Below are 26227 nucleotides of genomic sequence, written 5' to 3'. Positions count from 1 at the left end.
CGTTCCCAACTCCCATATTGTGTGAATGTTACTAATGATGGGACTGAGAGCAAGACTGACTTTCCCTTATTTGGACTTATAGAATTGTTGGGCAATCAGATATATAGGTATATATCAGATATATTCCACATTATACACTTTGGGGTTTCCAAAGGCAAAGAGTCATCATTCAATTGCATCATGATTTGTTTCAAAAGCAGAGTGCTGACCCATGGGGCTAAATGGGGAAACTGTGACACTGAGGAGAACTTCCAGATGGAATTATTTCTACTATATGTTTGCTTTAATTAATAAAACTAGATTCTTTTCAGAGAAAGGAATTATTCTTAAAGAGCTAGGATCTCAATCACAGGTAATTCCTGCAGAAGTTCTAGGGAGGGAAACTGACATTCTGGAAGAAAACACTCTCTGTTTCCTAAGTGTCTTTCTTACCATCTGTTTTCTCCTTTCATTGCTTCTCTTTTATAAGAAATTGAGGAAGGCAGGAAGCCCCTATCTTTCCATATCCCTTCCCCTTTGTTTTGCTTTTAAACAAAGAAGTGAGTCCTCAAAAGCCTAGCTTGGGCCATTTCACACAATGCTGGCTATATATCTGCTGGTCTGGAAACCAAAAACCAAAAGCTAGTTATGGTCCCACTGAGGTCCAAATTTAGTACACATCAAAGCAGAGAAACCCTGAAAATACCAATCTCACCTTCTCCCCCACAGACACTTGGCACTCCCCTCTCAGGGATGCCGAAAGCATCAAGAAAGCCTCATCCATATATATCATCTGCCTCAAAGAAGAGGCTCAGTCCTGTTTAGAATATACACTATTGTCAAAATTGAGCTGAAGATACAATGCCATGAAATTCCACAATGTCTTCTTCTTTCTGAAGGAATCTCATACATGTAATTTTGTCTAAACAAGCAGTTTATCTGAAGGTTGTAGAAGATCAGCATCTGAGACACAGTGGACTTTGCTGAAGGAGATTTGAGAGAAATAAACCTGGTTAGGGTGCTACCAAAGCCACTGGCACATTTTCCATTTAAAAAACACTGCGTTTATGGGAGCCTAGGTGGCTCAGTTGATTAAACATCCAACTCCTGATTTCAGCTCGGGCCATGATCTTAGGGTCCTGAGATCAAGCCCCACATCAGTCTCCACACTGGGTGTAGAGCCTGCTTAAGAATTTTTTCTCTCCCTCTCCCTCTGCACCCTCCCAAATAAATAAATAAATAAATAGTTTAAAAAGATTTTTAAAATTTATTTATTTGACAGAGACATTGAGAGAGGGAACATAAGCAGGAGAATGAGAGAAGGAGAAGCAGGCTTCCTGCCTAGCAGGAAGCCCAATATGGTGCTGGATCCCAGGACCCTGGGATCAAGACCTGAGCCAAAGGCAGATGCTTAACCACTGAGCAACCCAGGCACCCCAATAAATAAATCTTCTTAAAAAACCATTCCATTTAAAAATCCCAATGTATGTTAGACATTTTTCTCCACACTACTCTATGTGGATCATTTCTCTTTGGCATTTCCAAAAGCTTTTTTGTGCTTCCCTTCCTCTTACTTGTAATGCATTCTCTTCCCTGTCCTTCAAAAAATTCACTTTTGAAATATGACTGAATAAAAGTCATTGAGCTTTTGACTACATACGTTAGTCTTCCCAGGAGTATTTTCACTTTCAGGGTTACCCTGTTGAAGGGAATGATAAGCTGTGGAGTCAATTTACGTTATGCCAGCTTCACTTAAATAGAAGAAGTATTGGTAGGGTCAGAAATCTTCCTAGCACTGACAGAATCCTAATGCTTCTGCCTGCAGCTAACACGTGACTCATGAGTAGCAAGAGTGTTTCTAAGTAGTCTGTCTTTAAATAGTGCAGGTAATTACTATTATTTAGTGATCACTCACTATATGCTGGGCGCTCTCCTCAAGGCTTTACCTGTTTCAACACATTCATTTTCACGTGCGCACACACATCTATAGGTAGGTACTACAATTATTCCCATTCTACCATAAGGAAACTGAGGTACAGAGAGGATAAAGTAATTTGCCTGGGGTCTCACAACTAGTAAGTGGCCAAGCTGGGATCTGAGCCCAGATGGTTTACCCCCAGAGCCCAGACTCTGAAAATCCTCTAAAGGACTGACCAAGGACACTGAGTCTCATTCAGAAGACACGCCCATTCATTTACTAATTTCTCTACTTTAAATCAAACAAGATGGAGCACTCACCCTCTGGTGTAACTGGTCCAGGTCCGGTCAGTCTTCACAGAAGAGGGCTTCCCCACCAGGCAGTACAGACCAAGGAAAACACAATGAATGCAGAGTGAGAAGGCTTGGACTCAAGCCCAGCTCTGCCAGTCACTACCAGTGATCTCCCGAAAGCCACTCAACCTCTCTGTACTTCTGTGTCCTCATCCATAAGACAGTTTTTGATTCTCCCTATTTACGGGGCAATTCCACAGACCCTCCTGAGGAGAAATGGAGCCCACTTTCCAAATTCCTTTTCCAGGTAGACAGTGAATTCAGAGCACAACGTGGGATCAGAACCCAGACTCCTGAAGCCAAAAGACACCATGCGGCAGAAAGGAGTGGAAGCAGGCAAAGAAAACGGCATAAGAAACTCATAAATAGGGAGACAAAACCCAACTTTCATCAGTAATACAAGAACTAGAAGGAAAGCAAGAAAAGTGTTGAAAGCAAGTAACACCGAATGTAAAATTAGCATGGGTGAAAAAGCAATGCATTAATCAGAGCTTATTATTTCCACCTCTATTGTAAAAGAAAATTCATGATTAGCTTGAGAGAGACCCAGGGCACAGTGGGGCAAAGCCTTTTCTCCCTTTGATCCAAACCCTTTATTTGGAACCTAACTTTGGTAGTTTAATCACTCCTTCCTGGCCCATGCTCAAAGGCAAACGTCTTCAACTCGAGGCCTTTCTCAGGCTCTTACCAGTCTAAATCAGTCTATGATGTCTCCATGCCCTGCTCTGGGTCTCAAATCTATTAAGCCTTGCCTGTCAGATATTCTACTCTGTCCTAATTGGGCCCATGATCTGTTTTCACATGTTCTGGGGCCCCATGCCTCACAGTCTTGAGGGCCAGAGGGTCCCTCCCTCCTACCCCTTAGCACAGCCTTAGGAAATCCACTGCCTAGGTTCAAATCCTAGCTCTTGCACTTAGCATGGTAACCTGAGATGACAATATACCCTTAATGTGCCTCAATTTCTCACGCCTCAGATATAGGCAATAATGAGAGCTGACAAACCTATACATAGTACATATATACTTAGGGGTTCTATCAGTAATTAGCATTATGTGTTTCAGATCCATATCATCCAGGAACAGAATCTCCGTACACCCTGTTTCCTACCACCAATTAACTTTCTGTGGTGTATTTTTCCTGCTGGATCAAAAGATCCTATGCAAAAGGATTATCATCATCACCATCTCTGTATTCCCTACAGTACATGTCCTAAAGATGGAAGATATTCAGTAAATAGTACGCTGAAGTATCATTATCTGAAGCTCCAAATTGGACCTGTACATTATTTGTAGTCGGCAGTAAGGTTTAACGGTGGCTTGAGTTTACTTTCTAGCAAACACAACAACTAAAGCAGACAAAAATTCATTATCAGGAACAAAATTGGCTTTCTATCACTAAAAGTCATGAAAGTCAGTTTATGCCTAAACTGAATAGCAAAATTTCCATTAATGATCAGATGAAAGTGACAGTAGGGAATGGAAAGGTGAAGGAAAGAAAGGTTTTTAAATGTTCCAAGATACTAAACAAGGGAAAAATAGATTTATGAAACTTTGAATAATGCCCGAGAGAAAAATTAAAGATGTGATTCCAAGATTCTACCATCAGCCAAATACATAAATATATACATTTGCTTTTTTCCTTTGCCTGAACCACTCTCAGAATCCTGATGACTTAGTCTCTGGCCACCTTCAGGTGTCTGCTCAAATGAGGCCTCATGAAAAGTCTTCCTTGGTGACTCAGTATGAAAGAGTGCCTACAGCAAATGTCACTCTCCAGGCCTTAGCCTGAACTTGTCACCTGCCACATTTTATATATAGATATATAGGTAGATATATCTATATATATCTTCTGGTTTCTTGGTCTCTCTCCAAACACTAAAGAAAATAACCACCTTAAAAGAAGGAGCTTTGATCCAGGCTGTGTCCTGTGCTTGAGAAATTAACTAGAAAACAATGGATGTTCCATAAAAGTCTGCTTATGTATAATTCATTTAATATAAATGTTAGTAAATATGCATGTACCGTGTTAAAAGTCGTGCCTGGCACAGAGGGGGCCCAGTGAGCTACTTCCAGGAAGAGGAGTGGTATTCCTCAATTCTTTTTTTTTTTTTTAAGATTTTATTTATTTATTTGACAAAGAGAGATCACAAGTAGGGAGAGGCAGGCAGAGAGAGAGGAGGAAGCAGGCTCCCTGCTGAGTAGAGAACCTGATGCAGGGCTTGATCCCAGGACCCTGAGATCATGACCTGAGCCAAAGGCAGAGGCTTTAACCCACTGAACCACGCAGGTGCCCCTCCTCAATTCTTTTCGATGGTTTAGTAACAAAGGTCTTCTTTCTTGGGGACTGGCTAAAGTGGGAGGAATTAGATAAGGGGGTACAGGACACAGTTCTGAAATCTAGGAGTGACAATGTTTACTTTATGGGGGTGGGCACTGAGAGCTCCTGAAGTGCCCTGTAATACAGCAGGGTCAAAAAAGCAAGCTTTCGTGGCCCTGGGGGTGGTGGGGAAAGGAAAGCAAGGCTGGGACCAGGATAGCGGGGATAGAGAGACAGCATGGGAGCCCAGGCTCAGGGTGTGTCTCGACAGTGAGCAGAAGTACAAGGTATGGCAATGACTTAGTTCACCTTCTTACCTAAATTAACCTTCACTTTGGCAGGCTCCAGGATCTGAGATGTCAAAAACATGATGCCACCAGGCCTGTATAGGAAAAATAATCCAGGCTTACCTGAAGCAATTACACATTAAGGTGTGTGTGTGTATGTGTGTGCGTGTGCATTCCGCGTTGTCTGTATTATTTGGGGGAAGCCAATTCTAAGGGGCTTTTGTAGAAAAAGAATCATGATGTTGATCCTCTTACTTCTGATGGGAGTCAAGGGATGAGAGGATCTTGCGTCTTTCTCAAGACAACTCTAACCTCTCACCTGAACGACTGCAGAGGACGGACGACCAGCCGCATGGGCTTGCCCATGACTGAGGGACTTCCAGGATGCAGGCCTTTCCGCGTTAGCTAAAACCAGCACAGGTTAGCTGCCCTACCGGCTCGGCGCCCTCCGAATGGGTCTGTGTTCGTTCACCTGCCGCCGTTCACACGGCCACCAGAGCCATCGTTTCAAAACAAAAACTTGACCTCATCACCTCTGACGCCCAGTCCCATAGTCAAAACTGCTTAGTGGCTCTCTTGCTCTTCAAGCAGATTGTGGGATTGGGCCTCCACCTTTTCCCCCAGCTTCATTTCAGACTCTCGCCACAGTGACCTGTCAGCAGCTCACATGCAGGCCTCTGTCCCACTGCGGGGCTCCACACCTTCTACCTGTACCCCTGTAGGCATAGAAGTGACTCCCGCCCTCCTTTGCATGGTTCTCTCATGCCTTTGCTCCATCATCATCCTTTTTCAGGGGAGTCTTTCCAGACTCCCCTCTTCTGAGTCTTCCCAGGGTCGCAGCCACCACTGCCAGTGCCCACCCTGTCCTCTCAGTGGTGATCAGCACACCCGAGAGCTACTCCCTGCAGACACCTGTGACTTTCTATCCATTGGCTTTGGTCAATGCATGGGAGACACTCCCCTACACATAGGTGGGACTTGGGGGAGGGGGACAGCAAATGGGAGCCAGCTCAGGTAGGCTTTGGGGCCATGACTGAGAGTCCAGATGTGATTCTAAGCTCAAGGGGAAGCTGGGGAGAGGCAGGAGCTGATTACATTTGTCAGAGGTTACTCGGGCTGCTATATGGAACCTAGACTGGGAAAGGGCAGGCGGGGAAGCAGAGAAGACCGGAACCAGAGGAGAAGTGAGGGCAGTAGAAAGGAACCATGGTGGAAGTGGCTGTTAGCACAACAGTTAGAGCCTCAAGTGTCGGTCCGCTCCAGAACAGCGGCTCACCTGAGAAGGCTCCCTGAAGCCTGCTTCATTCCAGATGGTTCTTAGGAGAGGATTAAAAATCTACACTCTGTGTGTGTGTGGTGTGTGTGAGTGTGTGTGTGTGTGTGTATGTGTATGTGTGTGAAGAAGGGATAAGCATAGAGTACATAACAGATACACAGTTTATTTGTAGTACTAACATGTCATGATGTAGTACTAACATGTCACTATGTCATGATGGGGAGGCAATTAGGGAAAAGTCTAAAGGAAAGGGACAATGAGAAAAAGTATGAGGAACACCGTTCTAGAATGTCAGACAGACTGCAGGCTCCTTCTTCAAACCATCGGGTGGCTCTTAAGCTGGCCTGGGATGGCCCCTGGCCTCCTGGACCAATAGTCCTAAAGCAGCCCTGTCCCCTTACGTTTCCTTGGAGCTGTACAGACACTGACTAATTCACCTTCTCACGGGGAAGATGGTCTAGTAAGATACGATGGTCCATTTGCAAGTCGGCCTTTCAAAACACAGATCCTCCTGTTTGGACACTCCGGAGACGAGCAAGCAAAGGAAGGAAGGTTCAGGAGTTAATGAGGGGAATGCAAATACGGTGCAACTCGGCGAGATCTTCGGTCTTATGATTCACGTTCCCCTTTTGGCCAAGACTCTGTCTACCTCTCTCCTGATGAATTCCTATGCGTCTAGCAAAGCCCAAGCACAAGTGTCCTGAAAATCCAGGGGACAAAGCATTTCTTCGTTTGAGCATTCCGAGCACCTTGCAAAAACACGAGTAATGTCTACTCTTTCCTGAGCACTTGCGGCAGGCATTATGCTTACCCGAGTTTCTTCACTTAATCCTCCCTCTGTTAGTCCCATTTTATAGATAGGAAACTGAGGCTCAGAGAAGAGAAGGAGCTTGCTGGATGTCAGAAAGCAGCAAAATCACAGAGTGGAGGCGCCACACCCAGAAACCCTTTAGCCTCAGACTATACATACACTATTATATTACTCACTCAGGTATTATAAGCAATAGTTCACGTGCCCCTTTCCTCCATCACTCCCAGCATAAATTTATGACCCAGGCCAGGGGGTCATGAAATAAGAATGAGGTTTACTGTGAAATTGTGTTGTATAACTTTGGGATATTCTTTACTGAGACTCAGTTTCCTCAACTATAAGCAGAGACAATAAATGCCTACCTCATAGGTTTGTTGTTGAGATAAAATGAGATACAACTTTTAAAGCACTTACCATGGTGTCTGGCACATATAGGCCCCTTAATTAAACAAGTATGAATTAAGAGCCTGTGAGATACCAGACCTTAGGATGGACACAGGGGATAAGGAAATAATAACACACTAGGAATTTAATATATTTTGGCTGCTTTCACTTCTGGAGGGCAGGGATTCTAGGTTCTTTAACACCAATTTTTTAGAGTTCAACCATGTCTAACACTAAATAGGCACTCAAGAGTTTTTTTAGTGATGAATGATGGTGGTTTACAGAGCTTTAGACCCTAAGTATTAGAGATCATGAATGACTGTGTCAAGTTTGTGGGTTATCATTTCTCAAAATCACTGAAAGTAGAGCACAAGGATACCACACCCAGAGCTGTATACATTCAATTCATTTAAGGATGGGGCTGCCACTAAAGGACATTTACATAGCAAAATACAAAATACATTTACATAGCAGAAAGGGGCACTATAACCTGAACAATGCAATTGCACTACTGGGTATTTACCCCCAAGATAAAAATGTAGTGATCAGAAGGGGCACGTTCACCCAAATGTTTATAGCAGCAATGTCCACAATAGCCAAACTATGGAAAGAACCTAGATGTCCATCAACAGATGAATGGATAAAGAAGATGTGGTACACACACACACACACACACACACACACACACACAATAGAATACTATGCAGCCATCAAAAAGAATGAAATCTTGCCATTTGCAATGATGTGGATGGAACTAGAGGGTATTATGCTGAGGGAAATAAATCAATCAGAGAAAGATAATTATCATAGGATCTCCCTGATATGAGGAATTTGAGAGGCAGGGTGGGGATTTGTGGGGTAGGGAAAGAAAAAATGAAACAATATGAGATCGGGAGGGAGACAAACCATAACAGACTCAATCTCACAAAACAAACTGAGGGTTGCTGGGGGGAGGAGGGGATGCAGGAGGTGGTTGGGTCATGGGTTTTGGGAAGGGTATGGGCTATGGTGAGTGCTGTGAAGTGTGTAAACCTGACGATTCACAGACCTGTACCCCTGGGGCAAATAATGTATTATATGTTAATAAAAATATTTTTTTAAAAAAGCAATAAAACATCTAATAATATTCAGGAAGTGGGAAAAGGAAACAGGGAAGAAGTTTCAAAGCTGTTAATCTTTCAAAAAAAAGGAAGCTGATTGATGCTGTCCAAAGAAGAAAGTTCATAAAAATAGCGCAATTAATGACAGTAACTCCAGCTTTTTAATACTTTTGATAATATGTTAGCCATAAAGAGACATTTTTAAAGAAATAATGTATCTTGCTCCAGCTCTTTGAAAAATACCGGTGGAATTTTGATCTCAATGGCATTAAAAGCATAGATTGCTCTAGCAGTAGAGACATTTTAACAATGTTTATTCTTCCGATCCAAGAGTGTGGAATGGTCTTCCATCTTTTTGTGTCTTCTCCAATTTCTTTCATAAGTGTTCTATAGTTCCTAGAATACATATCCTTTACCTCTTTGGTTAGTTTTATTCCCAGGTATCATATGGTTCTTGGTGCTATAGTAAAAGGAATCGATTCTCTAATTTCCCTTTCTGTATTTTCATTGTTAGTGTATAAGAAAGCCGCTGATTTCTGTACATTGACTTTGTATCCTGCCACATTACTGAATTGCTGTATGAGTTCTAGTAGTTTGGGGGTGGAGTCTTTTGGGATTTGGAGCAAATAATCCTAAAATTTGTATGGAATCAGAAGAGACCCTGAATTGCTAAGGAAATTTTGAAAAACAAAAATAAAACTGGCAGCATCACATTACCTGATTTCAAGCTTTACTAAAAAGCTGTGATCACCAAGACAGCATGGTACTGGCATAAAAACAGACACATAGACCAGTGGAACAGAGTAGAGAGCCCAGATATGGACCCTCAACTCTATGGTCAAATAATCTTCAATAAAGCAGGAAAAAATATACAGTGGAAAAAAGACAGTCTCTTCAATAAATGGTGCTGGGAAAATTGGACAGCTACATGTAGAAGAATGAAACTTGACCATTCTTTTACACCATACACAAAGATAAACTTGAAATGGATAAAAGACCTCAACGTAAGACAGCAATCCATCAGAATCCTAGAGGAGAACATAGGCAGTAACTTCTTTGATATCATGCATAGCAACTTATTTTAAGTTATGTCTCCAAAGGCAAAGGAAACAAAAGCAAAAATGAACTTTTGGGACTTCATCAAAATCAAAAGCTACTGCACAGCAAAGGAAACAGTCAATAAAACAAAGAGGCAACCTACGGAATGGGAGAAGATATTTCAAATGACAGTACAGACAAAAGGTTGATATCCAGGATCTATAAAGAACTTCTCAAACTCAACACACACAAAACAGATAATCATGTCAAAAAATGGGCAGAAGATATGAACAGACACTTCTCCAGTGAAGACATACAAATGGTTATCAGAAACATGAAAAAATGTTCATCATCACTAGCCATCACAGAGATTCAAATTAAAACCACATTGAGATACCACCTTACACTAGTTAGAATGGCCAAAATTAGCAAGACAGGAAACAACATGTGTTGGAGAGGATGTGGAGAAAGGGGAACCCTCTTCCACTGTTGGTGGGAATGCAAGTTGGTACAGCCACTTTGGAGAACAGTGTGGAGATTGCTCAAGAAATTAAAAATAGAGCTTCCCTATGATCCTGCAATTGTACTACTGGGTATTTACCCCAAAGATACAGATGTAGTGAAAAGAAGGGCCATCTGTACCCCAATGTTTATAGCAGCAATGGTCATGGTCGCCAAACTGTGGAAAGAACCAAGATGCCTTTCAACGGACGAATGGATAAGGAAGATGTGGTCCATATACACTATGGAGTATTATGCCTCCATCAGAAAGGATGAATACCCAACTTTTGTAGCAACATGGACGGGACTGGAAGAGATTATGCTGAGTGAAATAAGTCAAGCGGAGAGTCAAATATCATATGGTTTCACTTATTTGTGGAGCATAACAAATAGCATGGAGGACATGGGGACATAGGGAGGAGAAGGGAGTTGAGGGAAATAGGAAGGGGAGGTGAACCATGAGAGACTATGGACTCAGAAAAACAATCTGAGGGTTTTGAAGGGGCCGGGGGTGGGAAGTTGCGGGGAGCCAGGTGGTGGGTATTAAGGAGGGCATGTATTGCATGGAGCACTGGGTGTGGTGCAAAAACAATGAATTCTGTTATGCTGAAAAGAAATTAAAAAATAGATAATTTATCTTGAAACGTACATTTATTTGAAGTTTGACTATTCTTTAGTTTCAGCTCAGTTTTTCAAGTTGCCTAAAAATTAAAAAAAATATTTTTGTTATAAATAGCATCTCTATTTATGTTTATAAAAGTATTTCTATCTAAATATCCACCCAGATAGATAGATATTTAGGTATAGATGGATAGGTGTCTGAAATTATGTTATCTAAGGTTAATGGGAACTGTAGCATTTGAGATGATTTTTTAAAAAATTCTCACCTTTGTAATTTTTTGCCTTATTTGAATCTTGACAATCAACATACATGATTTTTTTTTTCAAAGATTATTTATTTATTTATTTGGGAAAAAGAGAGCAGAGAGGGAGAGGAAGAGGGAGAAGCAGACTTGCCACTGAGTGGGGAGCTAGATGCGGAACTCAAACCCAGGACCCCGGGATCAATGACCTGAGCCAAAGGCAGACACTTAACGACTGAGCCACCTAGGTGCCCCAACATAGGTGATTTGTTAAAAGTCCATTTTCCAAAAGTAGAGAGAATATGGAATACAAAGTATGATCGGAATATGGACCATTGCTATTTCCTTCTTTGTTCTTTTTTGTATTTTTCACATTTCTAAAATGATTTTTAAAATGGCTTTACAGTCACAGATTCTACAGACCCTACATTTATGATTGTTTCTTTCCTTTTAAGCTAGACTCCAAAATAGATAGAAAATATGTTTTTTTTTTTTACTTATATTGCTGATGGGGTCTTTAACATGACTTGAGAACCCAATTTGCAAAGCAGAAAAGACTGGATTCTTTTGAGTACTCTTTATAAAAGTAATAACAAACAGAGAACTAATTAATGGTTATATATATATGCTTGCAATTTTTAAGGTTTTTACAAGAAGAGTGAGAGATTATGAAAGAGATTACGAAAGTTGTCATGTTGGACTACGTCTGATGGAGTCTTTAAGGCCAGGATTTCAAACTAAGTGGTTTTCCTTGTCCATTCTTGTTTAAGACATGATTAATGAATGTCAACATCTGCTTGCTGTGATAAATGACAAACTAGAATAATCCAGTTCTTACCCTCTAATTAAGAATAATAATCTAAAATACACAAATGGTTACATAGCTATAAAAAGGGATGAGCTGCTGTGAGATGTCTTGGGGAGTGGGAAATAAAACATCTGAGCTACCTGTTCAGGTCTCACAGCAGGTAACATGGTAACATCTTTTTCCTTTATAAAGGTTTGGGAAAAGAGTAGGATTCTGATTTCCTCCATAAAGTAACTCGAGAAGCCTATTTAGTTTTGTGTAGCCTTGAGATTTAGACAGTAGATTTCAGTGTCTCCTGGGTTTTGCATGCTTATGTTAATATTACAGAAAGATTTTTTTTCAATTCAGTGAACCACCTGGATGTGAAATGTTTAATCACTGTCAATAACAGTTTAGAGAATAGAAAGTAAATTTTTGTTTCTCTCTGTGAAAATGTCTTCTCTCAATGATAAGTTATAGCCTATGGGTGTGGTTTTTTCATATGAAGGAAGAAAAATGTTATAAAATCATTACTTGTGAAGTGCTTTAACTTCTATTGCATTCTGTTAAGATGTGGGTTAGCATTTTTCTAGTCTAGGACTGGTCAAAATTCATAGAGAAAATGATGGGATCTTAGATTTAAAGAAAACTTTGAAATTATCCATTCCATCCCAACTGTGGATTCTTTCTTTCACTAGAACCTTTGTGAATGACCACCCAGTCTCAACTCAAACTCTTCAATGGCAAACTGTTCTCTAGCCCACAAGAAAACCTCATGGCCTTCAGACAACTATAAATGTAAAAAAATAAATATAAAAAAATTCCCTTAATCCCAGGCAAAATCCATTTCCATTGATATTCCCACTGGTGCTTGTCCTCACTTGCAGAACTTGTAAACCCCACTCCCCTCCTGTCCAAGGTCCTTTAAACACCGGAGACATCTTCTCATCCTTACCCCAGTCTCTTCAGCAAGCCCTGAGATGAAAGCACTTCCATTCTCAAAAACCCCGCACATCACCTGACTGTTTATTATTGCATCAAAACCTTATTACAAAGCAGCGCCCACACTTACAGAAGAGTTCCTCAAAAAAATGCCAAAATTTGTTCCAGGATCACAAATACAATTCTTGCAATGGTCACTTTAAATCCTTAGATGAACACCTCTTAAATGGCTAGATTCTATCTTACTACCTCTTCGTCTATCCTGAGTGTCAGTTTCCTCTTCACCATGTTTTTCTGCCCTTGCAATTTTAGTATATGTGCTGCCGAAGCGAGCACTCTGCCTTTGCAATTTTAAAGACCATTCTTGTATTACTTTTGTTGGCCAGCCCCTGAAACTGATTTGGGCTACCTCAACAAAAATAGAGGTATCTCCAATTTCATGAAATTCATGGATTTCTGATTTCATGAAACCAGAGTAAGGGTAGAAAAGCCAAGAGCAGGAGGTGGAGCCTTCCAGTGGCCTGTGGGGCAGGCCCTTCCTGGAGTACCTGCCACTTAACTCCACTGACTCTTAGTTACTGCTATCCTTCAGTCCTAAACTCTCGTTCTTGGGGAAGGGAATCCAACTGGCCCAGCTTCGTCAGATTGCTATCCTTAGTTAAGTAACCCTGACCAGGGACATGGTCTTTGGTATATGAAGCCCAAACTTATATATTGGGATCATTTTCAGAGAAAGGAAAATGGATGTGAAGACAGATGTCCAAAACCACTGTACTTCTAAAAAAGGAAAGTGATTTTCAAAGATAATTAATCTGCTTCTTTTTATCTCTCCCTGTGTTTTCCTCAGATATCAGAATTGGTGTTCATTGCATCAGAAAAGGTCAAAGGCAAGGGGGGAAAAAGAGAAATAGCCTGAGAATATTTCTGGGTTTTGTTTTCCAAAATCGCAAATGCTTAGAAGAACATAGAGAATTTCTCGAAGGTGGTAATAAAAAAGGAATGAAATGTATGGACATGCAAAGCCCTGGAGTGACATGGAGAATTATCTCCCTCCTGCTGTTGGAAAAGGAGGGAGGGAGGGAGACTTATGAACCCAGGAGGAGGGAGGAGCAGCCCTTGTTTCCTGGCATTGTCTCCAGGGAGCCTCTAACCTCCCCCCAGCCCCCAGAGCTGTGTGGGCAGGGGGCACATCTAAGCAGAAGGAACCATAAGAAATGTCACCAAATAATTTTTGTGGCCCAAGGATGACCTGGACCTCTGTTTGCCCAGTGAGTTACGTGAGCAGAAATACAGCACCATGGTGTTAACCTGTGCGATCAGATACCTCAGTGACCAGAGGGTCCCCTCCACCAGGGCTGCTGCACTGTGCCAGCACCCTGGAACCTGAGACACCGCAGGGGGATGCTGGGACCCTACGCAATGCTGAGGGTATGTCTGCTACCTTTCCAGAAGGAAGAGCCTTGAAGCAAAAATGAATCTAATTTGAAAAAAAGTTAAGAGATGAGATATTTCTTATATACCTGTGTTAAAGGGAGATTCTCATCTGCTATGCTTGCAGAGAAAAGATAGGAGCAAAATAAGAACAAAGGCATTCTGCTGCTTCTCTCTCCGTGAATCAGTCCTCGTCCTTCTCAAGTAGCAGCATTTGTGCATCATACACTGCTTGCAGTATTAAAAGCCCTCTTCTATAAACATCGGTTTAATTTTTTCTAATCCTCTTATTTATGACCTTAGATTTCCTGATGTGATTCCCCGGCGTCCACACCATACCTCTCTATAAGTGTAGTCTCAGACTATCTACCCTTCTCCCCTCTCCTGTGTCTTCTGTCCTGGTTGGATGGGGTTTGAGCACAAGATCCCTATGCAACCAACTTGGAGCCTTCAGCCACCTTTCCCTTTTGCTGTGTCATTTGCCCAATTTGTGATCATGATACCAGCATCATGTTATCTGTTTAAAATTATTTATATTCTTATATTATTTACTTCACATGAGATCTATCCTCCTAACAAATTAAATGTACAATACAATACTATTGACCACAGAGACAGAATGTTGTTGTTCTTCTGAACAAATTCTGCTTCAGTTAAGGTGTCTTAAATCTAGCTAATAGTGAGCAATGTGGCAGCTATTAATATGTTTTAACCAAAAATGGGGGGAAAAAATGTAAGAAGACCAAGGCCCAAAAACCTGAGTCTGAGAGTGGCATCCTGTCCTTTCATTTTTGTAGCTGGCAGGGCTGTTCTTTCCTGAAGAGAAGTTGAATGATGTCATAAACAAAGCCCAGGGAGTCGGGTGACCTGGATCTATTCTTGGCTGTGCCACTGACGGTGAGTGACCTTGGGCAAGCCAGTTTCTTATCTCCCCATCTCAGTTTTCTCCACTGTACAACTAAAAAGTAATAATAATAATATATCTTGTCACCTACCTAGAGAATAATTTGGGTACAAGAACGATAGAGTAAGAAATCGGCTGATGCTGAGGAAACAGGAAGGTTTGGTTTTCGTTTTTCAGTCTGCCGCAGTTTCCATTATGACTCTAGGGTTATCAGAGAGTTTCGGTTCTTCAAATAATCACGAAAATTAGAATTGATCTATGTTATCAGAGCTTAAAAGGAACCAGCTTAAAACAAAGCAGAAAGGGACTCGAACATAAGGACAATGCTCACCATTACGTGTGGGACGGTCTATTCACATTTACTTCAATGGGGATTAGGTGTGTCAGAAAGAAGGCAGTTGGGCTCCAGTAGGTAGAAAGCCAAGGATGCCATGGCAGAGAGAGAGCTAAAAGGAGATGAGGACACTGGTAAACGGGGACAGGAGAGATGCCAATTCTGTAGATGAATTCCATTTTGTGCAGACCTGTGGGCTTTTAAAAAATTATTTGCAAAGCTTTCCAAATATGAGCTAGGCCTAGAAAATGTTCTAAAGTGGCTGTCTTTATCCAAAAAGAGAAAGAGTAATCATGGTAATGCCTAAAAAAAGCAACTCTTGCTTTTCACTAAATCCATACCCAGAATACTGCACTATATTTATGGTTATGGAAAGTTTAACAAATTTCAAAGCCAGGAATGTTCTCTGTGGCTTACGAGGGCAGACAGAAGGTGGAATGCAATCCCAACAGGTAGCATAAATCTACCCAGATTCCATTTAGAGCCATACCTTTACGAAAACATATGAACCTCTCTGAGCCCTGAATTGCTCATCTATGCAACAGATAAAACCCAACTCCCCCACTGCACAGAGGTACCTACCGACAGATTAGGTAACCGAGGGAGGGAGCTCATTTCTCCTGCATTAAGCATAGGAGAGGAAATTTACCTGCTGCCGCCCTTTTGAATAGACTTTGAGGACACTTGTCTCTAACTAGAACACCAACAACTTATAGGGACTCCATGGCGTGACGGTGAAAAATAGGCTTTAATAGTACTTGCGGGGCTAAACCCCAGGGAGGGGCTTCCAACCAGTGAACAGATCAAAGCAGCAACACACCCTTTGGAAAGGGCAATGAAGATTGTAGTCACTGCCTCCTGGGGACCGAACACATCTAACATAACAACGTTTGCCCAGTGGAATCTCCCACAGGAGAAAGATCATTAAGTGCTATGACAGCAACTGTCATTCCAAAATACTTTCCCCATCCTAGCTCAGCCATCTTCATGACACTGAAGAGCAGAAAATCTGCTCTGGAGTACTGGAAGAAAGAGGGGACACTGAAAAGAGCACTCGGGAAGCAGGAGACAGCATGGGGACCATTCACCTGTGGCTCAGAAGGGTCTGCTCCTAGCCACAGATGATGTGATTCTTCCAGAGAATTTCGTTGGAACTTCATTTGTCCAAATGTCAAGGTTTGGGAAACTTGATGGTTTCCCCTAATGACCATTAGATCACCAGAGCAGATCACCAGAGCGAGCCTCTCTTCCTAAGTGGACAGGTTCCCCACTCCGCCCCCTATGCCCCACCTCTCTGAAACATCTGTATTTTTCCTTCCACATTCCACAGGGGAAATCACACAGAAAGTCTCTGAGCTGGCATGAGGGTGGACATCCGGGCAAAAACAAAGGAAAGCATACCCGAGAAGAGCAGCCACGCACTGCCGTGTTGTGTGGCTTATGAGAGACTGGGACTCAGGTCATCTCCTGGTCTCTGCTGCTGCTTTCATAGAAACATTCTCTGGAACACTCCTCGTGGCATGATAGCATTAGCCCCTTCACGCTAGCCACATAGTGATGCTTCCTGCCCTAACCTTCGGCCTTATCTACACTCCCCACTCCACTTCTGGGGGATCTGCTACTTGTCTGTGAATGCCCAGAGGCTGATGACCAACATGAATATGAAAGTCTTGCCTATCCAACCTTTGCTGCTGTATAAGGACACTCAGAAGGTTTATCGCAACACCCAATGCCATCACCAGGGACATTCAAACTGCACCCCAGGAAATTCATCAGACTGCCACTGTCTGTCCTAACACCACCATCTAAGGACATTGTAAGCCCAACATTTGGAAACCTTATCAACCAACTGTTCTCTGGACTCAAAAACTGGGTGTATGGTTAGTTCTAACCATTAGAAATGGGTTCTGTCTCCATAGAAATGCGCCCCCCCCCCACTAAATGCCTGATTGCTTGCACCATAGAGAAGCCACGTAGATTGCTGAGCTAGGCGCCACACTCCCACCTTTATCACTGTCTCCTGAAATAACTGTTTAACTAGACTGGTGGAGTCCCAGGACCAAGACACTGATTTAATGAGATGCGGCAACGCGTTTAAATTTGTCCTTTTCTGTTTTCTCATCCCTGTTCCTTTTCTCTCTCTTTCTCTTCCCACCTCCCCCTTTGTAGATCTCTTGCTTTGCAAACCTGAATCTCTCTAGAGCTATATATCAACTTGGCTTTTGATAAATGAAACTTCCTGGGGAAAAACATGAAGTTTCAAAGGACAGAATGAGGCATATCAGACTATGCTACCCGCCCCCCCCCACCATGCTGCTTTGGCATATGTATTAGTATGAGCTAATGGCCATTGAGATCCAGGAAGATGCAGCAAAAGCTATAAAAAGAAAAGTGCATAAGCTTTCTTTTTGTAAATGAAATGTACATTATAAAGGAAATTTCCACTTGTAAAAAGTGTCTCCTTCTCCTATGCCAAGAAGAGGAGCATTCTTAATAACTCTTATTAATAGAGAAGGCACAGATTTAAATCTGTATAGTAAACTATACCAAGAAACTCTGGTTTTACCATACTTTTCTTTGGGCACCTTCTCATAACTTGCCTCTCCCACCCAGAAGCCCCCAAACTCCCTCCCTTTGGCCTAAGATGATGTTTAAGCCCATATTCTCACCACCCTTTAGAGTTACTCACATCTGGGTACATGTTAACAAACTCCATTTTTCTCTTGTTAAAAAAGAAAGTCCTGCCTACCTCTAAAATATCCCCCACCATAGCCTGTGTCTCAGAAGACCAAGGTTAAAAAAAAGTATTTTTTTTTAAGATTTTATTTATTTATTTGACAGAGAGAAATCACAAGTATACTGAGAGGCAGGCAGAGAGAGAGAGAAGGAAGCAGGCTCCCTGCTGAGCAGAGAGCCCCATGCGGGACTCGATCCCAGGACCCTGAGATCATGACCTGAGCCGAAGGCAGCAGCTTAACCCACTGAGCCACCCAGGCGCCCAAAAGTATTTAATTTGAAAGATGTTGGTCTTTACTTAGGATCTATGACACTGCAAAAAGGAGAAATAGGCACAGCTCTAATAAGAGGGAACACAATACAGGTTCGTTTTGCTTAAGGTAAGGAAACAGATGAATTGCCTTTAAAAAGCAAAAACAAAAACAAGATTAAAAAAAAAAAAAAAAAAACCTACCCAGTTCCTGCTTCCTGCAGAGGTGAATTACAGAGGTCATTTCAAGGTAATGGTAAGGTAATGGTAAGGCGAGATAAGGCCCAAAGGGAAGACCAACTCCTTATCCCCTGCCCCCCAGACCTATATACTATGGCATCATATCACCAAAGCCTAAAGATATACAGAAATACACATTATACAGGGGCATGCTTTACATGTAGCCAGAGAACTTGAGAAACGTAAGTGGGAGGGAATGGCCCATTTCCTAAGAGCTTTGGTTTTATATGTTGACATGGTAAAGAAGTTTGTAGTCTTCTTTCCGTCTTTCTACTTTAGGTAATTATTATGTTACAAGCATACAGATGACTGCTTTGTCAGCACTTCCGCTTAGATGCTAAACACAGGGATGTTCCAATTCCCTCATAAGGCCAGCCTGTTGGTGCAAGCTCGTATTTACTCCATGAGGATACAATTCCCATGGTTTAGCATCTCTACAAGATCAAGCAAATCAGATTAATAGCTGTAACTCTGTCAACACACAGGCTGGGACCTGCTGAGAATAAAGCTGATTTTTAACACAGAGACTATAAGCCTCTGAAAATAATGGCTCCTGTTAAGACAAAGTCCCAACAAGAGAGTATGAGTAACCCCTAGACCTGATTTACCAAGACTGGAATCACCATATATTATTAAGTATCGCTGTGAATTTTCACAATTATACAAGTAAAGTTTGAATTTAAGAAACCATTAAAGGCAAAAACCATCTAAAACACACTGATGCTTGAGATCACATGCTCTTGAGTCCCAAGCTTTAACAAAAAACCGTCTAAGAAGACACTGAGAGGACAAGGTCTACGATAAGAAATAACAAGGCTAAGAAAGAGAAAGAGCAGATATAAAAGAACTGAAAGAGATAGAGACAAAGAGACAGAAATCAAGCTGGCAAACCAGAAAATCTTCAGCATCTCAGGACCAGCTTCCTCGAGAAGACATTACAGTGTGGTCATGGCTCAGTTATGCCAGTCAAAAATGCTCATTTTTGCTTATGACTGTTTCTGCTGGGGTTTCATTCCATATGACCAAAACGTTCCTAACTGATAAAATTGACGGGATTCACTAAATTCCAAAGTATCCCCAGAAAGCTGATAAGACTGTTCACCTCTCTTTCTAAATGGGAAAACAGAATCACATCAATAATGCTTGCTGTTTTCTACACTGGCAAAGAGAAATATATTATTCTTAGAGAAGAAAAATATTGTAAAACACAAGTTCTTCCATGCTGGCAAGTTAAATTTTCTTCAGTTCCCAGGGATATTTGAAGAAAAGCAGTTTTGCTTCTACTGGGCAGAAGCCAATGCATTCACTAGTGATTCTGGAAAAAGCACAATTTACCAAGTCAGAGCATTGAACAGCCAAGGAGAAAGGAGCAGCCTAGGACAGGCCCAGAGGCTCAGAAATCTTCTCTAGAGCTCCATTTTTAATGCATCTGAAAAGAGCTTGCTAAGCACTTGTGCAGCTTGGTGAGAGAAATGTCTGTCCAAACACAGCTGGCTTCAATCAGTGCTACTCCTCCAAGATGGAGTCCTGTGAGAACCTCAGGACTAGCCATCCCCCCATGAGCACTTCCATGAGCATCAGTTTTAAGACCTAAGAGGGAAGGAGAAAGACAACAGAAGGGCGGAATGCACATTTAGGGACAGAACACTAGCCTTCATTATCTTTGTTGGCAAGTATTATCAAGAACAATTACCATTCATTCCCCACTTACTATGTACCAGGAACTACTAATCATTTAACTATATTCTTTTAATCCTTCCAACTTTCCTCATGAGGCAGGTAATAGTATTTTATAAATAAGAAACTAAAGTGCAAGAGAGTAAATAACATGCCAAAATCACTCAGTTAGTAAGGGTTTCATCCAGGATTTGAATTCATGTGACAGGTTTTGGGTTTAGCCATTATGATAGACTGTCCCCCAATTATTATTATTATTATTATCCATTGTTTCCCTCCAGTGAGGCCACTCCTCCTTCATCCCTGCAGTATATCTAAAGGCACTGTATTCACTGGTCCTACTATTGGGCTATAATCACACCATTGGGAAAAAGGAGACTAATGGTATGTCTCGCCAAGACTGAAACCTCTAAACACTTTTAAAGCAGTACCTTCCACAATGACAGTTAATCTGGTATGCAACTCTCCACTGTACTGTTTTCCCCTCCTAAAAAAGGGTTAATAAATCTGAAACTCAAGTGATCTTGTAGTAAGCCCTAGGAACAGCTAAGCAATGGCTGCTGAATTCCAGTCCTGTGCTCAATGCTACCCACAATTAGACAACCCAACACAAGTCTCTCTCCCAGGGACTTGAATGCCCCAAGGTGACAGGGCCCATGATGCTCATGCAAACACGGATTGTGCTTTAGTACAGCTGGAGCCACAGTGGAAGAAAGTCAGATGCTAAGCTAGTTCACCTGGTCCTCTTAAAGGCTTGGGTCTGGACATTCCCTTCTGTAGGGCTGATCACCCATACGGCACAGGCCTGGATCACAGGTCCTGGACTCTGCATTCAGCTCATCGGAGGGAGTGTGGGACTGGCTGCCAATGTCAAACTCTCTCTAGTCCGCCAACAGCAGTGTGAATGATGAAAGGAAAGGGTTTTCTGTGGCGATTGCAACTGCAAATAGGAATAAGGAAACTCTCCCCAATCACATCCCACTCCCAGCTCCTTGGCCTTGAGTTACATGAGGAATTGGCTCTGTCCGGCCTTAGGGGACAAGGGCACTGCGTGTTATTTGGGGGAGTCAGCACTTACATGCCTGAATAGAGTCTGCCTTTGCAGAACTTGAAGAGCTCTGATGGAAGAAGAGAAATGTTGATGATGATGGTCGTGGTGAAGATGTTGATGAAAGAAGAAAACGGTGATGGTGAATGTCACCTACAAATATAAGCACAAAGCAGCAATAGATATCCTTCTAGTTATTGCCAATCCCCATCACGAAGCAGCTTCCGTTCCCAAAACAACCCCACTAAGGTACTTCCTCTGTGAACTAAACACATTCAGCTTCAAAATGAAGCGCTGCATCCCTCCCTTCCCCGCCCGCCCTTCCACCCTTCCTGTGCCAAGCTGGGAAGGAGACTGCACTGGCAGGTCACGGGCGCTGGGACCTGAGAGTTAACGACAGTTCTGTAGTGAGGAGCGTTAGGGTGACCCGGGAAGCCCCACTAACGCACTTCGGAACCGCTTGGTTGGGGAGCTTGAGGAACAGACGCCAAAGGGGAAGAAGGTAAGGTAGCGGGGCAAAACAGATTTGGTGCCTCCTTCCGAGAGCCCTGAGGCCCCGAGAGGCGGAGCAGGCAGCCTGTGGTCGGGAGGGAGAAGAGGCGGAGCAGACCGCCGGCAGGACAGACAAGGCTCGCTTTACCTGACCAAGTGCAGCAGCCAGCCGTAGAGGCTGCAGCGAGGATGCTGCGCTGGAGTCCAGAGCCAGAGCCCAAAGGCACCGCTGCGCCTGGCTTCGCCGAGACCCCACCCCTTCCCCGCCTCCTTCCCCGCCCCTTGCACCGAGACCCCGCCTCCCTAGCACGCGCCCGCCCGGCAGGCTGTTTGGGGGAGGTGAGCCGTGAATTGATCGGCAGGGCCAACGACCAATGGAAACGTGCAGCGGCGCCAGGGGCCCCAGATGGCAAGGAGGAGCGGGAAGGGACGGCGCCCAATCAGCCGCGGAGCCGCTGGGCCTGGCTGGGGCGCCGTGAGGTTATTGGGCAACTCTAGCCCCGGCGGCTGGGATTAGCTGCGTTCGTTAGACTAGGTCGAAGGTGGACAGCCCGGGCAACAGCCAATCTCCGGCTCCTTGCCCCGAGCTCCCCGGGTCCCGGGCCCTCTCTCAGCGCATGCTCTGGACTGGTTCGAAGCGGTGGTGGGGCAGGGAGCAGGTCTGTTCCCACGTTCCCGAGGTTCCCACGCCTTGGAGACCCCGCAGGGCTATGCCGCTCCAGTGGTCGGGTCAGCGCCCCCTGCCCCTGCACCTCCAGTAGCCATTCTCGGTAATCAGCGCTTAAAGGAACAAAGCAGGAAAACTCCAGAAACAGCACCCTCTCGTAAATCCAAACCCTTCTGTTAGTTTCTCCCACGCCCCAGCGTGGCCTCCAAATAACTCTTTAACCAGACTCACTGGCAGATAAATGACTTTGACTACTTGTAGTTACGAGCGGAAACTTTGGGCAAAAGAAAATGAGGTAGGGCCTCGGCGATTTTGGGGGAAAGGAGGATTCAGTCAGGATGTCAGAGTGGGCCTCACAATGAAGGCTACCTGCTTGCTGGAAAACCACAGCTCAAGATCATGTTGCCACTTTCTGTGACGGTGAGTCAGTGTACACTTGTTGCCAAGGTAAACTATTTTGCCCCCCCCCCCCCAAATAAGTGTCTAATCATTACTGGGAAGAACTGCCTCCAAACCTTTCATAAGAGGATTTGGGGTCTTAATAAGGTGGTTATTTGGTCTGTGATTTGAGTGGCATTTCCATCTGTTCCAAGTAGGTAGGCAAGAAAGGGCATTGCTTCTAATCTGCTCTCTGCTAAGTGCAAATTTTGTCCATCCAGAAAAGAAATCTATCCTGAACAGATTCTGGTTTCAGATAATAAATAAGAAAAAAAATAGGAAGCTATTTTAAAGTAATTTTTCCCTCACTTTTTTTTTCTAGAAATAGTAGCTGATGGGAACTCTGATTTATTCCTACTTATAATATTACCAAAACATTGGTTTTGGTACTTTATATGTAATTATCTCATTCAATCCATGTATCTACCTTGTGTAAGTTACCACCTTATTGATTAGAAAACAGAGGCTCAGAGAGGTCAAGTAGTTGTCCCAGGTTCACAAAATTGGGAGCAGAGTCAGCACTCGGTCAGTATTTCTGTTTAAAGCCCATCATTATCAATTAAAAGAAAAACAGGGGCACCTGAGTGGCTCAGAGGGTTAAAGCCTCTGCCTTCAGCTCAAATCATGTCAGGGTCCTGGGATCGAGTCCCGCATAGGGCTCTCTGCTCTGTGGGGAGCCTGCTTCCCCTGCCTGCCTCTCTGCCCACTTGTGATCTCTGTCTGTCAAATAAATTTAAAAATGTTAAAAAAAAAAAAAAAGAACGAGCAGCAATAACACAACTCTGCTTTGAAGGTTTGTTTGTTTCTCACCTGAAAAACTATCCTAGAGGGACCCAGTTCCCACAATACTGACTACTTAAAACTGTGGTTTCAAAAAGCACTTCTAAGAGTGAAGCTTCACTTCTGTAATGTGTTAAGAGCGATTGCAAGTCAGTTTTGTTCATGCAGAGGAGCTGTAATTTGATATTAATGGGAAGTAAGTACATTTTTCCAGGGCATGAGTCTAACTAGTTTTTAATTGGTGTTGGAATCTTTTAAAGTAAACGAAAAAAATAATACCATGGCCATAAGAGTTTAGTCCTAGCGAGAAAAAGAATGGATAATAACCCAAAATAGCTCTTTGAAAAGAGTCATAAATCCTATGCTGACCTTTCTTCAAACCTGGAAATATGTACTAATTCTAAGATTGGGAAGGGGGAATATGTAGGAGGTGGTTTAAAGGGGAAGGAGAAGAAGAAAAGTGTTTTCTCGAAGAGGCTATTTATAAAGACAAAAATATAAATAAGGTAAAGGTTGCAGATCAATACAAAAGTATACACTAATTAACAAGTTAGTGGCTTAGGCATTAGGGTTGATTGTGCTCCTCATTTAATATGTACTTACTAAGAGTCTAATATATGTTGGTTCCTGTAGTAGACTCTGGGGATATTCATTTCAATAAAACCCATTTCCTGACCTCAATGAAACACAGGCAGTTTAGGACGCAAATCTGGATCAGGCTTGAAGAGATCACTTCATAAACATAATTGCTAGTCTTCACAGCCACCCAGCATGGTCTGTATTATCCCTATTTCACAGATGAAGAAACTGAGACTAGAAAGAATAATAACTCGATTTGCACCGTTAAGGAAAAGTCTTCATCCCAAATCCTTCTGACTCCGAAGCCCCCAGTTTTGCAGTCCACTGTGCTGCCTTCCCACGGGGAGAAGCTAGTTCTTGTAATTTAAACAGAAATGCACCCTTCTTAAAATATACAACACAATGCCTTTGAATTTTAAAATACTGAATTCAGTCCACTTTTTATCAGAGTACCCTACTTTTTACATGGAACCAAGAAAATACAAAAGATAGTTCTGGCCATCAACTATGGTTTACCTTTTTACCCTTGCACTTTCATTGCCTTGCATATGTAAGTGATCTGATTTGGTTAATTGAAATCTCTGTCCTTCCCTGAGGTGAGTGATTTCAACATGTGACCCAAAAATTCAGATGTATTTAAAAATGAAGCAGAGAAACCAGGCACAGAAGGGAAAACGCACACACACACACACACACACACACACACACACACATTTGGTAGTTCCATTTGGACGAACTCCAATCCAGGCAGGGAAAAGAGATAGGATGTGGCAGATGGCATCCTCTGTGGCAGAAGAGTCCCACCTTCCTGTTATGAGACCAGTCAGAAGCAAGGAGTTTCTTTACCCAAGAGCTGATGCCAGGGAACAGCATTCTGGAGACATCCAGTATGGATGTCAGGGAGATACCAGCTGGAGTTCAACATGGGGACTAGACACTCAAAGTGAATTCTGGGAGTGTCAAGGGAACACAGATAAGAAGAGCACCCCCGTGAGCATTCCCAGGGGAATGGACTTTGCTCTCCCACAGAGAAGGACTATGCTCTGACGGGATCTGACCACATAACAAATAATTCTAGAAAGGGCCCAACAGTTCATCTCACTAACTAGTTCTGTCCCCAGCCCAAATCACCTTAACCAATCTGGACTTTAGTGTCTGTCACGGATGGAGGATAACAAAGTTATCCCAGAATGCCTGCCACAGGACCACTACTGTTCATGTACTTCTTTGTTTCCACTGAGCTAAATCTATACATGCAACATTCTCCAGGATAGATTTTGTATTTATTTCAACCCCAAAACAAACAAATAATCTGTGGGAGAGAAACGCTGTCGGCAGGAGGCAGTTCAACAGGAAACCAATGATCACATCCCTCTGAAATGTAGGACACTGGGAGCAAACCTAATCTCTAAGATGTTTCCACCTCATTTGCCCTCAGCTGTATAATCAGCTTTTCATCTCAACGACAGATGACTGCAACTTGCCTGCTGCCACATTTGTCCTAATATAGATGCTATCCTATCAATCAATAGCTTCTCGTCACCCACAAATTTCCTGAAAATACTTAATGGCAAAATTCTGATCTCTTCAGCATATCCGGGGATCTAAGCCACAGAAAAACCAGACTTTGTGCCATGACTGTCACTTACGTGGGCTCACCGCCTGAGAAGCAATAAATCAGGCCATGGAAAAGTCAGAGCTTGAGGAACAATAGAAAAATACCTAGTCAAGTCACCAGAACGAGACTTCTTCAGAGGGAGCGGGGCTCGGTCTCTTCTGAAGCACATCCTTACTTATTTATTCCCAACTCATTCCAAAAAGGTTTTTGAAATGACAGATTATCCTTGTAACACTGCAGTGTGTAGGTGAACATTGTGGAGGCTGGTAAAATGTTTGCAGACTGACAAGATTTTTTTTCAACTTGCCTATAGAAGTATTAAAAATATCTTAAAGGCCACCTGAAGCACCATATGGAGGAATTACTCTCACTTAGCTACAACCATAGCCGCATTTATGCTGTCATTTTATAGGAAGAAAGCAAGTGCTTGAGTCTCAAGCTGAAACCCTTCAATCTCTCATTAATTCCTTGAAGGAG

General features: G+C 42.8%; 1 protein-coding gene across 1 annotated transcript in view; it reads right to left on the bottom strand.

Annotated features, from left to right (window-relative positions):
* The window catches only part of FMN1 (formin 1), a 402553-nt gene extending 380637 nt beyond the window's left edge, over positions 1-21916 (bottom strand). Inside the window, exon 1 of the mRNA XM_059372455.1 lies at positions 21817-21916. The gene's annotated coding sequence lies outside the window, so the exon portion shown is untranslated. The remainder of the gene's footprint in view (positions 1-21816) is intronic.
* Between the last annotated feature and the right edge of the window lie 4311 nt (positions 21917-26227).

Source organism: Mustela nigripes, chromosome 13 (assembly GCF_022355385.1).
Source record: "Mustela nigripes isolate SB6536 chromosome 13, MUSNIG.SB6536, whole genome shotgun sequence".
Lineage (NCBI taxonomy): Eukaryota > Metazoa > Chordata > Mammalia > Carnivora > Mustelidae > Mustela > Mustela nigripes.
This window is presented reverse-complemented; position numbering and strand designations above follow the sequence as displayed.